Source organism: Syngnathus typhle, linkage group LG7, assembly GCF_033458585.1.
Source record: "Syngnathus typhle isolate RoL2023-S1 ecotype Sweden linkage group LG7, RoL_Styp_1.0, whole genome shotgun sequence".
Classification (NCBI taxonomy): domain Eukaryota; kingdom Metazoa; phylum Chordata; class Actinopteri; order Syngnathiformes; family Syngnathidae; genus Syngnathus; species Syngnathus typhle.
Window position 1 is genome coordinate 1362209 of NC_083744.1, and position 12400 is coordinate 1374608.

At 49.0% G+C, this 12400-nt stretch overlaps 1 protein-coding gene across 1 annotated transcript in view; it reads left to right on the top strand.

The window, feature by feature from the left end:
• chst6 (carbohydrate sulfotransferase 6) overlaps nucleotides 1-7129 on the top strand; it is a 69911-nt gene extending 62782 nt beyond the window's left edge. Inside the window, exons 6-7 of the mRNA XM_061283802.1 lie at nucleotides 6717-6915; nucleotides 6978-7129. The gene's annotated coding sequence lies outside the window, so the exon portion shown is untranslated. The remainder of the gene's footprint in view (nucleotides 1-6716; nucleotides 6916-6977) is intronic.
• Nucleotides 7130-12400: the final 5271 nt, after the last annotated feature.

Below are 12400 nucleotides of genomic sequence, written 5' to 3' on the forward strand. Positions count from 1 at the left end.
TCTGTATGGGAGAGACGTTGAAGAGGAATAAAAACACCCTTGGAAACCAAAACTTGCCCCTCGTCGTGACTCGGAGCCGCAACAAATGTTTCGGATTTGTGTAGGGTACATTGTGACAGACAGCAAACGAGCAGGTGATCGAGCAAGCGTCTGATACGAGAGCATTGCGGTCGCATGGAGCGTGTTTGAAGTGAACAGCAGAGAAGAAAGGAACAAGGCAAAGTGTTGTGGAATAAAATGCACAGAACGGATGCGCAAGACACGTCAGCTATATAAAGAGCGAGAGTTGTTTTCTTCCTATTAGTTTCAATTCACAGTTTAATTAGCAGTTTCAATCAGCAAATAACAAAATGCGTATTACAGGTAATATTTTATTTCACAACACTTTGCCTTGTTCCTTTGGTCTCTGCTGTTCATCCTAAAACACAAAGGCGCTCTTTAAGCAATGCGACAGTGAGCGCCCGGCGCGCTGCGGTTGCGCGACCGCACCAAATTAAGCTCCCTGCGCAGTGCGCACTGAGGTCCACTTAAATTTTAGAAAGTACATCAGGACTTTAAAAATATCTTCTAGATTTCAGCGACGGCTCTGTCACAATAATGCGACCAGCGCGGTGCAGTTGGGCGGTCGGCGGCGCGCTACGGTTGAGCGTTCTCTCTCGCACTCTCTCTCTCGCTCTCGCACACACGCAAACCGAATATCATACGGAGGCCGCCATTACAGATTCGCAGAACGGATGCGCAAGACACGTCAGCTATATAAAGAGCGAGAGTTCAGTTCTCTACCTAAATCCGTATTACAGGTAATATTTTATTTCACAACCCTTTGCCTTGTTCCTATCTTCTCTGCTGTTCACTTCAAACACGCTCCATGCGACCGCAATGCTCTCGTATCAGACAAGGCTTGCTCGATCACCTGCTCGTTTGCTGTCTGTCACAATGTACCCTACACAAATCCGAAACATTTGTTGCGACTCCGAGTCACAACGAGGGGCAAGTTTTGGTTTCCAAGGGTGTTTTTATTCCTCTTCAATGTCTCTCCCATACAGAGCCGCCTCTTTCCCGTGCGCGCACGGAGCGCGGTGGTGCGTTTACGGGCAGTCGGAGAAATCAACGCCAACAAAAAAAATTACATCCAGCCTAGTTAAGACCATACCAAAGACTATAAAAATGGGACCCATTGTCTCCCTGCGTGTGTGACAATCATTGGGACTTAAAAAAAAAAAAAAAAATTTTTAAAAATTGGGTGCGTATTATACATGGGTACAAGCTTTTTTCCACCATCAGCATGCCATTTTTAGGGTGCGTATTATACATGGGGGCGCAATATACACGGAAAAAAACGGTATTCCATCTTGGTGGCGCAGTTCATCTTGGAACGTGTAAAATGGCCTAATTTCATTTGGTACCTGACACTTATCCGTGGGCCATTTCTGGCTCATGGTTTGGATGAGCAGTTGCAGGGTCTTGTCCTTGGCCGTGGCTGATCTTATGTCCTGCAGTCTGTGTGATGAGATCGCCAGGTGTTGTACCATATTGACAGTCTCCAATTCATCCTCCACGGGCAGGCTTTCTGGGAGATAGGCCCTGCTGAGTGTGTTAGCCAATAGCATGTCTCTCCCCAGCACGTACACAACGTCCACGTCATACTTCTGAATGCGCAGCATCATGCCCTGCAGTCTCTTCGGTGCACTCAGAAGGAGTTTTTAACAATGGTTTCTAATGGCTTGTGATCGCTCTGGACTGTGACCCTGCGACAATATGTGTACTGGTGGAATCTTTCCATGCTGAAAACCATAGCCAAAAACAATTTTTCGATTTGAGCATAACGACGCTCAGTTTGTGTCAAAGCTCTGCTTGCAAAAGCAACAGGCTTACCCTTCTGCATGAGCGCTGCGCCCAACCCAGTGTCTGAGGCGTCGCACTGTACTGACAACTCCTCATCCGGATTGTAATATTTCAGCACTGGAGCATTCATTATTGTCTCTTTAAGTTTGAGGAATGCCTCCGTGTGCTCTGTTGTCCATTTCCAATCCTCGTCTTTATGCGTCAGGTCCCTCAGTATTTTGCATTGGTCTGAGAGATGAGGGCAAAACTTTGCGAGGTAATTGACCGTATCGAGAAGCCTCTGCACTCCTTTCACATCTGTCGGCGCTGGCATCTGCTCCACTGCATGCACTTTTTCCGGATCCCAGAGTCCCTCGGCCGACAAGCGGTGTCCAATGTATGTGGTTTCCTTCTGTCTCAATCAGAATTTTTCCACGTTTATTTTTATGTTCTTTTCCCTGCATCGGTCAAGAAACTGCTTCAGTTTGTCATCATGGTCCCATTCTGCTTCCTCCTGTGTCTCCCCTTGTCCTGTGATCAGGATGTCACCCGCAACAATGTACAGACCCGGGACATTGTCCAAGGCCTGTCTGAGTTTTTGCTGAAATATTTCCAGGGCTGGACTTATGCCCATCGGCATCCTCAGCCATCTGTAACGTCCAAAGGGAGTGGCAAACGTTGTTAAATAGCTGGACTCCTCCTCCAGCTGTACATGCCAGAATCCACTCTTGACATCACACACTGTGAACACTTTGGCTCTTGACAAGTCGGGTAAGATGTCCACAATGGTTGGAAGTGGGAAGTGGCTGCGCTTCAATGCTCTGTTTAATGGTTTAGGATGAATACAGACTCTTGGATTGCCATTCTGTTTCTGTACCACCACCATAGCGCCGATCCAGACCGTGCTGCAGTCAACAGGGGTGATTATTTCTCTGCGTTGCAGGTCTGTGAGCTCCTTCAACGGTTTCATCAGTGCAACAGGGACCAGTCACTTTGGCAGCTGTACAGGCTTCACGTTGCTGTCTATCTCTATTTTATATTTTCCTTCCAGACATCCATCTCCAGTGAACACGTCGGCATAGCTTGTTTTAATTTGTTCCATTGTCCACTGTTCTGTTGCGAGTTTCCCTGTCGTGATTATCTCATCCGCGGCCCGGTGGTTGGGGACCACTGGTATATACCACGGGTCACCAACACAGTGCCCGCGGGCACCAGGTCGCCCGTGAGGACTGCATGAGTCGCCCGCAGGACTGTTCTAAAAGTAGCTCAAATAGCGGCACTTGTCAGTGAGCTGCATCTATTTATTTTACAGTCAAACCTCTGTTTTCGAACGTTCTGGTTCTCGAACAAATCGGAATTCGAACAAAAAATTTGAGATTTTTTTGCTACGGTTGTCGAACAAAATTCGGAGGTCGAACATCGGGAGATGAGCCGGGAGGACCCGAGAAAACCCGACCACGCGGCCCGGATGCCGACTGACTCCGTTGTTATTGTATTTTCGTTACTTTGAGGATTGTATTAACCCCTAATCATGCCTCCAAAGAAAGCAAGTGGGAGCAGTAAAGCCATCCTAAAACAATTAGGTAAATTTCGGATTCCATGCGTCTCTGTATGTCACCTTAAATGGCGACCTAGCAGCAGTGAGAGGACCCTAAGCTATTTTTGCGGTACAGAGAAGATCTAGTTTCAGTAATGTGTAGGTACTTAGAATATGGAAGGGCCATTCGTCCGTGACCAGGAAGACCTTTATCCATGCCCTTTTAAGGGCATCGGAAGTAATCAGTACAGTGAGACTCGGACCGCAGCTGTTGTCTTACGAGGTACAAATGATGGGGGAGAACAGATAGAGAGGGGGGCAAGAGCAAGAGGCGTGAGGGCTTTTTTGGGGCGAACATCTGTGCCGTCGAGAGCTGAAATCTTTGCTTTTGGGGGCCACTCAAACTTTTGGAGAGACATCACTCTGACATCGGTTGAATAAATATTTTCCCAATCAGCCGTGTGTCACTGGAGTGCTTCCCTGGGACAGCCATTGTTCCCCGAGTGTTTTCTTTTGGAGACCAGCGAAACAACAAAGACCATTCACTACATTTTTGGCGTCACAAACAGGATTCGTGTTCCCCCGGGGAATTCCCGCCCGCTTCCTGAGCGATAGTCCAGCGGCCGGCCAGCGGCTGTAATTGAGGTCAGATGCTTCGCCCACAGTTTCTGCGACCTACTCGTTCTTGGAGGGGGGGGGGGGCAGTCAGACGAATCTGCTGTGACCATGAGCTGTTCCAGGAGTAAGTTGTCTCACCTAGTCAAAAGTCGTCATAATTCGACTTTTGAAAGGGGAGTGGCCCCCAAATAGAAACAGCAAAGGAAAAGTAAAATAAAAATAGAAAAATAGATAAAAAATAACAAAAAGTGAACAGTAACTTAAACCTTAATGGGGAATGTGCACAGTGGAGTGAGTGACATGTCTGGTGAGAATGATGAATGAGGAAAAATGCCCCAAGGAAGGTGGCACGTGACGGGACAGGAAGTCTTGGGACATCGCTGTTGGCCGTCACAATAAAAGAATAGCAGAAAGACCCATAAAACGTGGACTTAAGTTTGGCGACAGATCCGATGGAGGATAGAAATTTTAGCTGTGTGAAGAGGCGAAAACACAGATACAATTGAACACTGTTGCGACAGGAAACGACCTGCCCCAGATGTAGTTCCTGGAAGAGCCGAGACACTGCAGTCGCACCCAGTGCCCGTACGGGCCAGGTGCGCATTTGTTGAGATGTTCGGGGGCCGTATTAGTCTCCGTCAAGGTCGAATGAAAAAGGGAGGCTTGCGCTGACCGCGTTTGGCAAATAGGAAACGTGCGCAGCCTTGGCATCCGTAACTGAGAGCATGAATGTGGAAGTGACCCGGTCAGACCCTTTTTTTAAGGGTGCCGAGGAAAAGAAAGCGCGCGTAAGCCACGTCGTTTGGAAACTGATCGAATTAGAAGTGTTTGTGGGTTACAAGGCTCCTTGATTTAAACGCTGGTGCAAGAAAATGACAGGTAAACTCGAAGGGCATTTTTCGAATACCGAGGCAGCTGGTACGTTTTTGCGACACGGTTAGATCCCGATTTGTCGAGGCGCACTGTAATAGCATGCACATCTGTCAAAGTTCGATAAATTTGAGCCTGCGACAGACCGCTATTGGACGAAGGTCCTGTGCAGCTCTTGTGTGAAATGGAAAACGTGGAAAAGATGCCTCTGGGGGGTTTAATATTGGTATACCATGTGAAAAAATTAATTTGTGTGCACACTTAAGTTAAATTCTGCAGAATAAAGGGAAAATATACAGCGCTATTAGGAACGAAACAAAACAAAAGTTAAGTAAGACGTGCGTATTTGTCAGTGCATCTGCTCTGATGACAGTTAAAATGACCAAACTGCTCAGCAGTAGTTGGAAAGAAGCAAAATGTGGAAATGGATTCGAATCCCGTTGTCCGTCTCCTGTGTAATCTTTTTGAACTCTGTCAGCTTAATGTTGTCTGTGAGCTTGCACGTGAAGGGACGCTTGAAGTGTGTATTCAAAAGTCAAAGTCAAAGTCTGCTTTATTGTCAATCCCTTCATATGTCAAGACACACAAAGAAACCGAAATTCCGTTTCCTCTATCCCACGGTGACGAGACATAGTACACGATAGACATACTACAAGTAGACGACACAAAATAAAACAAGAAGGCACAAACAATAAATAATGAATAATAAATAATAAATAAATAATATGAGTGATGAATAAATAATTAACAAATAACACAATAAATAAGAGGAGCAAAACTGAGCCAGTGTGCATACAGCAGACAGTAAGCATAGCGCAAAGTACAGGACGCTACGCAGATAGGGGGAGAGAGTTCAGATCCTAACAGCCTGGAGTATGAAGCTGTTGGTGAGTCTGGTGGTGCGGGAGCGCAGGCTCCTGTACCTCTTCCCAGAGGGCAGAAGATCGAACAAAGAGTAGGCGGGGTGACTCACATCACTCACAATCGTGGTCGCCTTACGGGTGAGATGGGAGGTGTAAATGTCTTTCAAGGAGGGGAGTGAAGCACCAATAATCTTACCAGCCGTGTTCACTATTTGTGGGTGTGTGTGGGGCCCCGTAAGTAAGTGTGTGTGTGTGCGCGTGTGTGTGTGCGGGTGTGTGGGTGTAACATGTAGATGTGACGTTCTGTTGTTAACCTTGGTTAAACAGGGACCTCTAGTGGTCATAAGTTACCATAGCAGCCCTATGCACATTTTGTAGATGTACGTATATTAAAGATTAAAGTCCCAATGATTGTCACACACATCTGGGTGTGGTGAGATTTGTCCTCTGCACTTAACCCATCCCCGTGTGATTTTAATCCATCCCCTGGGGGAGAGGGGAGCAGTGAGCAGCAGTGCGGCCGCGCTCGGGAATCATTTGGTGATCTAACCCCCCAATTCCAACCCTTAATGCTGAGTGCCAAGCAGGGAGGCAATGGGTCCCATTTTTATAGTCTGATATTTGGTATGACCCGGCCGGGGTTTGAACCCACAACCTTCCAGTCTCAGGGCGGACACTCTACCACTAGGCCACTGAGCTATATAGATGTAGCTAAAGTATACATACTGTAAATATGATTTTAGGACTCTTTTATTATAACTTTTTATAACAAGGTATAATACTGTAAATATGTTTTCAGAAATATTTTATTATAACAACTTATTTTACAACAAAGTACAAAACTGCAAATTTGTTATTAAAACTCTTATTATAACAACGTTTTTTTGGCTGGGAAAAAATCTGCGATGCAGTAAAGCGGCGATAAACGAACCGTGAAGTAGCGAGGGATCACTGTAATGCACAAGTTGTCAGGGTCTGGGGTGGTGTACCTCCTTTTTCCACAGGGAGCAACCGTGAGCAGAGTGGCAGAGGTCCCAGGTGCGGCTCATCAGGCTTGTTAGAGGAGGGCTCTTAAGGAGCACGCTGCCAACCGCTCGCCGCCTGAGTGTCCTACCTGTTGTGATCATCTCCACAGTTGTGCCTCTAGCTGCTCGATACCCTCTTGCTCATTGACGCCACGTTCTCCTGATCCTTCGGTCTGCAGTAAGATCCCGGACACAGCCACGTCGAATCCTCTGACCAAGACTTGTATGTTTTGCTCGCAGATTCCCTCCACGGCTCACCGCCAAGATCCACCCCGTCTGGCTGAACTCCACACGCTTCGCCGTTGCCACTCCCGCTCCTTGCTCCTGGCTCAGATCCTCCCGCTCAGCCTCCACCGCATCTCCTCTAATAAACACTCATCACTCATTCTGAACTTCTCAGTTGGTTTCCTACATGTGGGCCAAATCAATCGCCAAAACAATGACACAAGTGAGCAATAGATACATAAATAGAGCATTGAATAATAACTAAAGTGCTGCATAATAAATACAAGTAATATATAAGCGTTGAAAGTCATTCTCTGGACCAGTGGTTCTTAACCTGGGTTCGATCTGTGAGTCGGTGTCAGGGGTTCGGCAGAGCCTCCACTGCAGAGGTCCGAACACACCTGATTTCTCGTGTAAATTCTTGACGACGCATATATGTACTGGTCTCGCAAAGGCAACAGCAGAAGTCACACTGATTTGCAGGTATGTAATTTGTTTTGAGTTCATGCATTGTGTTGGTTTTGTTCTTTGAACAAGGTGATGTTCATGCCGGCTTATTTTGTGCACCAGTAATAAACATTGATGTCTTGAATTTGAAAAAAATAATGTTTTCACTAAAGAGGGGTTCGGTGAATGCGCATAAGAAACTGGTGGGGTTCGGTGCCTCCAACAAGGTTAAGAACCACTACCCTGTTAAGGAACAAAGAAGTTCAGCAGTCTGTTGGTCCTACACTTGGACTATAGAAGATGGATGGATGGATGGATGGATGGATGGATGGATGGATATAATAGTAATAAGATGGATGGACGGACAGATGGATGGATGGATGGATGGATGGATGGATGGATGGATGTGTTTGCTGTGGCTACCATCCTCCAGTAGTTGTCATGGAACTGCACAAAAAAGGAGTATTCAACTTTCCTGGTTAGTCCCAGTATATCATGTGTTGAAAGGGTAAATTATATAATATCATTCAAAACTAGATAAATAATAATATGTTTTATTTTTTTCCAGTTAGTAACATTGACTTTTTGACTTTGACTTTAAAAATGTCCCAGAAAACGTCAGTGGTGAAGTTAACATTGAGGAGTTCTGGGATTCAGTTCAGCTGGATATCACATCTCCGCTCCTCCGTGGCGCGGATCATCACGCCAAGTGGAGCTTATCCATGTTTCTCTCCTCGTGTGTCACTTCACATTGTTGTCATGGTGTCCGTTTGTGTCTCTGTCCCGCATTTGCGCTTTCGCCCCTCCCCGCCTGTGTCGACCCGTAAACATTGTAATCGCCGTCACCTGTCTCTCGTTACCAGTCTTGATTTAAGTCCTGCCTGCATGTCATTCCCAGTTGGATCGTCCTGTTAGTCAGTCTTATTGTCCTCCCTGTTTGTGCCTACCTGTTTTCCTGTTTGCCTCCCAGTTAGTCCTGCTATGTCCTCCTGCCTGTTTGTTCCCCTCATCCTCTCCTCCACCACCCTTTTCCCTTCAATAAACCCTGGTCCAAGCTGCATTTGGTCGCCATGTTTCAATCCGCATGTGATACTGGAGATGATTTTTCGTGGCTTTGTCCAAAGTCACGGCGAGTCCGAGTCACGGCGAGCTAAAGTGTCACCAGTGTTCAGGCTGAAGAAAAGGAAGGTTAATGACAATAAGCTCTGATCTTAATTTTGTTTTAGTCCCATTTGACGCTTGTGTTTCATGTTGGGGATCTGCATTGCTATTTAGCTGCTGGTGTTAACACACCGGTAGAGAGCGGTATGCTTTTTGCAGCACTTAATGGTCAGGTACTGGCAGTACAGCAGCTATGGTACAGAAATCCTTTTTTTCTTTATATATTTCTCTCTATTTTATTTTTCTGTATTGGACTCAGATGAAGAGCGTGTTCTGCGTGATTGCAGACATGTAGCAGAGTGAGTTGAGGCAACAATAACATCTCTGCCAAAGTGGACCTGCTCAATGTTCTTTGCATGGGGAAGAGGAACAGGCTGAGGCAATTCAGCAATATAATTAATATAATATAATATATTTTATATTTATGATATATAACATAATTTTAATATATCCATCCATCCATCCATCCATCCATCCATTTTCCGCTTATCCGGGGTCAGGTCGCGGGGGCAGCAGCTTTAGGAGAGACTCCCAGACTGCCCTCTCCCCAGCCACTTCATCCAGCTCATCCCGGGGGATCCCAAGGCATTCCCAGGCCAGCTTAGAGACATAGTCTCTCCAGCGCGTCCTGGGTCGTCCCCGGGGTCTCCTACCGGTGGGACATGCCCGGAACACCTTCCCAGGGAGGCGTCCAGGACGCATCCTGATTAGATGCCCGAGCCACCTCATCTGGCTCCTCTCAACGTGGAGGAGTAGCGGCTCTACTCTGAGTCTCTCCCGGATGACCGAGCTTCTAACCCTATCTCTAAGGGAGAGCCCGGAAACCCTGCGGAGGAATCTCCTTTCGGCCGCTTGTTCTTTCGGTCACGGCCCATAGCTCGTGACCATAGGTGAGGGTAGGAGCGTAAATCGACCGGTAAATTGAGAGCTTTGCCTTTTGGCTCAGCTCTCTCTTCACCACGACGGACCGGACGGTACAGCGCATTACTGCCGACGCTGCACCGATCCGCCTGTCGATCTCGCGCTCCATCCTCCCCTCACTTGTGAACAAGACCCCAAGATACTTTAACTCCTCCACTTGGGGAAGGATGTCATTCCTGATACGTAGAGCGCATTCCACCCTTTTCCGACCGAGGACCATGGACTCGGATTTGGAGGTGCTGACCCTCATCCCGACCGCTTCACACTCGGCTGCGAACTGATCCAGTGAGAGCTGGAGATCACGGCCTGAAGAAGCCAACAGCACCACGTCGTCTGCAAAAAGCAGAGACGCGATGCTGAGGTCCCCAAACTGGACCCCCTCAACGCCTCGGCTGCGCCTAGAAATTCTGTCCGTAGAAATTATGAACAGAATTGATGACAAAGGGCAGCCTTGGCGGAGTCCAACCCTCACTGGGAACGAATTCGACCTATTGCGGATCAAACTCTGACATCGGTGATACAGGGACCGAACCGCCCTTATCAGTTGGCTTGGCACCCCGTACTCCCGAAGCACCCTCCTCAGAACCTCCCGAGGAACCCGGTCGAACGCCTTCTCCAAGTCCACAAATACACATGTTGACTGGTTGGGCGAACTCCCATGCACCCTCGAGGATCCTCCCGAGGGTGTAGAGCTGGTCCACTGTTCCACGGCGAATCTGAAAGCCACACTGCTCTTCCTGAATCCGAGGTTATACCTCCCGACGGACCCTCCTCTCCAGCACCCCTGAATAGACCTTACCAGGGAGGCTAAGGAGTGTGATTACCCTGTAATTGGAACACACCCTCCGGTCCCCCTTCTTAAAGAGGGGAACCACCACCCCAGTCTGCCAATCCAGAGGCACTGTCCCCGATGTCCACGCAATGTTGTAGAGGCGTGTCAGCCATGACACCCCCACAACATTCAGAGCCTTTAAGAACTCCGGGCGAATCTCATCCACCCCGGGGGCCTTGCCACCGAGGAGTTTTTTAACTACCTAACTGACTTCGACCCCAGAGATTGAAGAGTCCGCCTCAGAGGCCCTGCTTCCACAATGGAAGGCGTGTAGCTGGAATTGAGGAAGTATTTTCCCCACCGACTCACGACGTCCCGCGTAATCCCACAAAACAGTGTTGACGTTGCACTGCTTCCCCTTCCTGAGACGCCGGATGGTGGACCAGAATCTCCTCGAAGCCGTCCGGAAGTCATACTCCATGGCCTCGCCAAACTCCTCCCATGCCCGGGTTTTTGCCTCAGCAACCGCTGAAGCCGCGTTCTGCTTGGCCATCCGGTACCTGTCAGCTGCCTCCGGAGTCCCGCAGGCCAAAACGGCCCAATAGGACTCCTTCTTCAGCTTGACGCCATCCCTTACCGCCGGTGTCCACCAGCGGGTTCGGGGATTGCCGTCACAATAGGCACCAACGACCTTACGGCTACAGCTCCGGTTGGCCGCCTCAACAATGGAGGCACGGAACATGGTCCACTCGGACTCAATGTCTCCCGCCTCCCCCAAGATATGGGAAAAGCTCTGCCGGAGGTGGGAGTTGAAGCTCTTCCTGACAGGGGATTCTGCCAGACGTTCCCAGCAGACCTTCCCAGAGCGTTTGGGTCTGCCAGGTCGGACCGGCATCTTCCCCCACCATCGGAGCCAACCCACCACCAGGTGATGATCAGTTGACAGCTCCGCCCCTCTCTTCTCCCGAGTGTCGAAAACATGCGGCCGCCAGTCCGATGACACGACTACGAAGTTGATCATCGAACTGCGGCCTAGGGTGTCCTGGTGCCAAGTGCACACATGGACACCCTTATGTTTGAACATGGTGTTCATTATAGAAAATCCGTGTCGAGCACAGAAGTCTAATAATAGAACACCGCTCAGGTTCATATCGGGGGGGCCGTTCCTCCCAATCACGCCGTTCCAGGTCTCACTGTCATTACCCACGTGAGCATTGAAGTCACCCAGTAGAACGATGGAGTCCCCAGAAGGAGCGCTCTTCAGCACTTCCTCCAGAGACTCCAATAAGGGTGGGTACTCTGAGCTGCCGCTTGGTGCATAGACACAAACAACAGTCAGTACCCGTCCCCCCACCCGAAGGCGGAGGAAGGCTACCCTCTCGTTCACCGAGGTGAACCCCAATCTGCAGGCGCCCAGCCGGGGGGGCAATACGCCTGCTCGACACCTCTCACCGTGGGCAATACCAGAGTGGAAGAGAGTCCAGCCCCTTGTACCGGCCCCAAGCTGTGTGTGGAGGCAAGTCTGACTATGTCTAGTCGGAACTTTTCTGCCTCACACACCAGCTCGGGCTCCTTTCCAGCCAGAAAGGTGACATTCCATGTCCCAAGAGCCAGCTTCTGCAGCCTTTGTCCGCCACCCAGCTTACACTGCACCCGACCCCTTTGGCCCCTCCCACAGGTGGTGAGTCCATGGGAAGCGGGACCCACGTTTCCTATTTGTGCTGTGCCCGGCCGGATCCCATGGGCGTAGGCCCGGCCACCAGACGCTCGCCTTCAAGCCACGCCTCCAGGCCTGGCTCCAGAGGGGGGCCCCGGTGACCCGCATCCAGGCGAGGGAAAACGCAATCCATTTATGTTTTTGTATAATACGCACCCAAATTTTGAGTCCTACTTAAGTCCGTAAACGTAAAATTATTTCAGAAAAAAGATCATCTTTGGGAACAACCGGATCTTATTCTGCCGGTCAGTATCACTACGCATGCGCTAGCAAACTCGATAGCGAAGAAATGTTTCGGATTTGTGTAGGATACATTGAAACAGCAAACGAGCAGGTGATCGAGCAAGCGTCTGATACGAGAGCATTGTGTTTGTATGGAGCGTGTTTGAAGTGAACAGCAGAGAAGAAAGCGCATCTGTA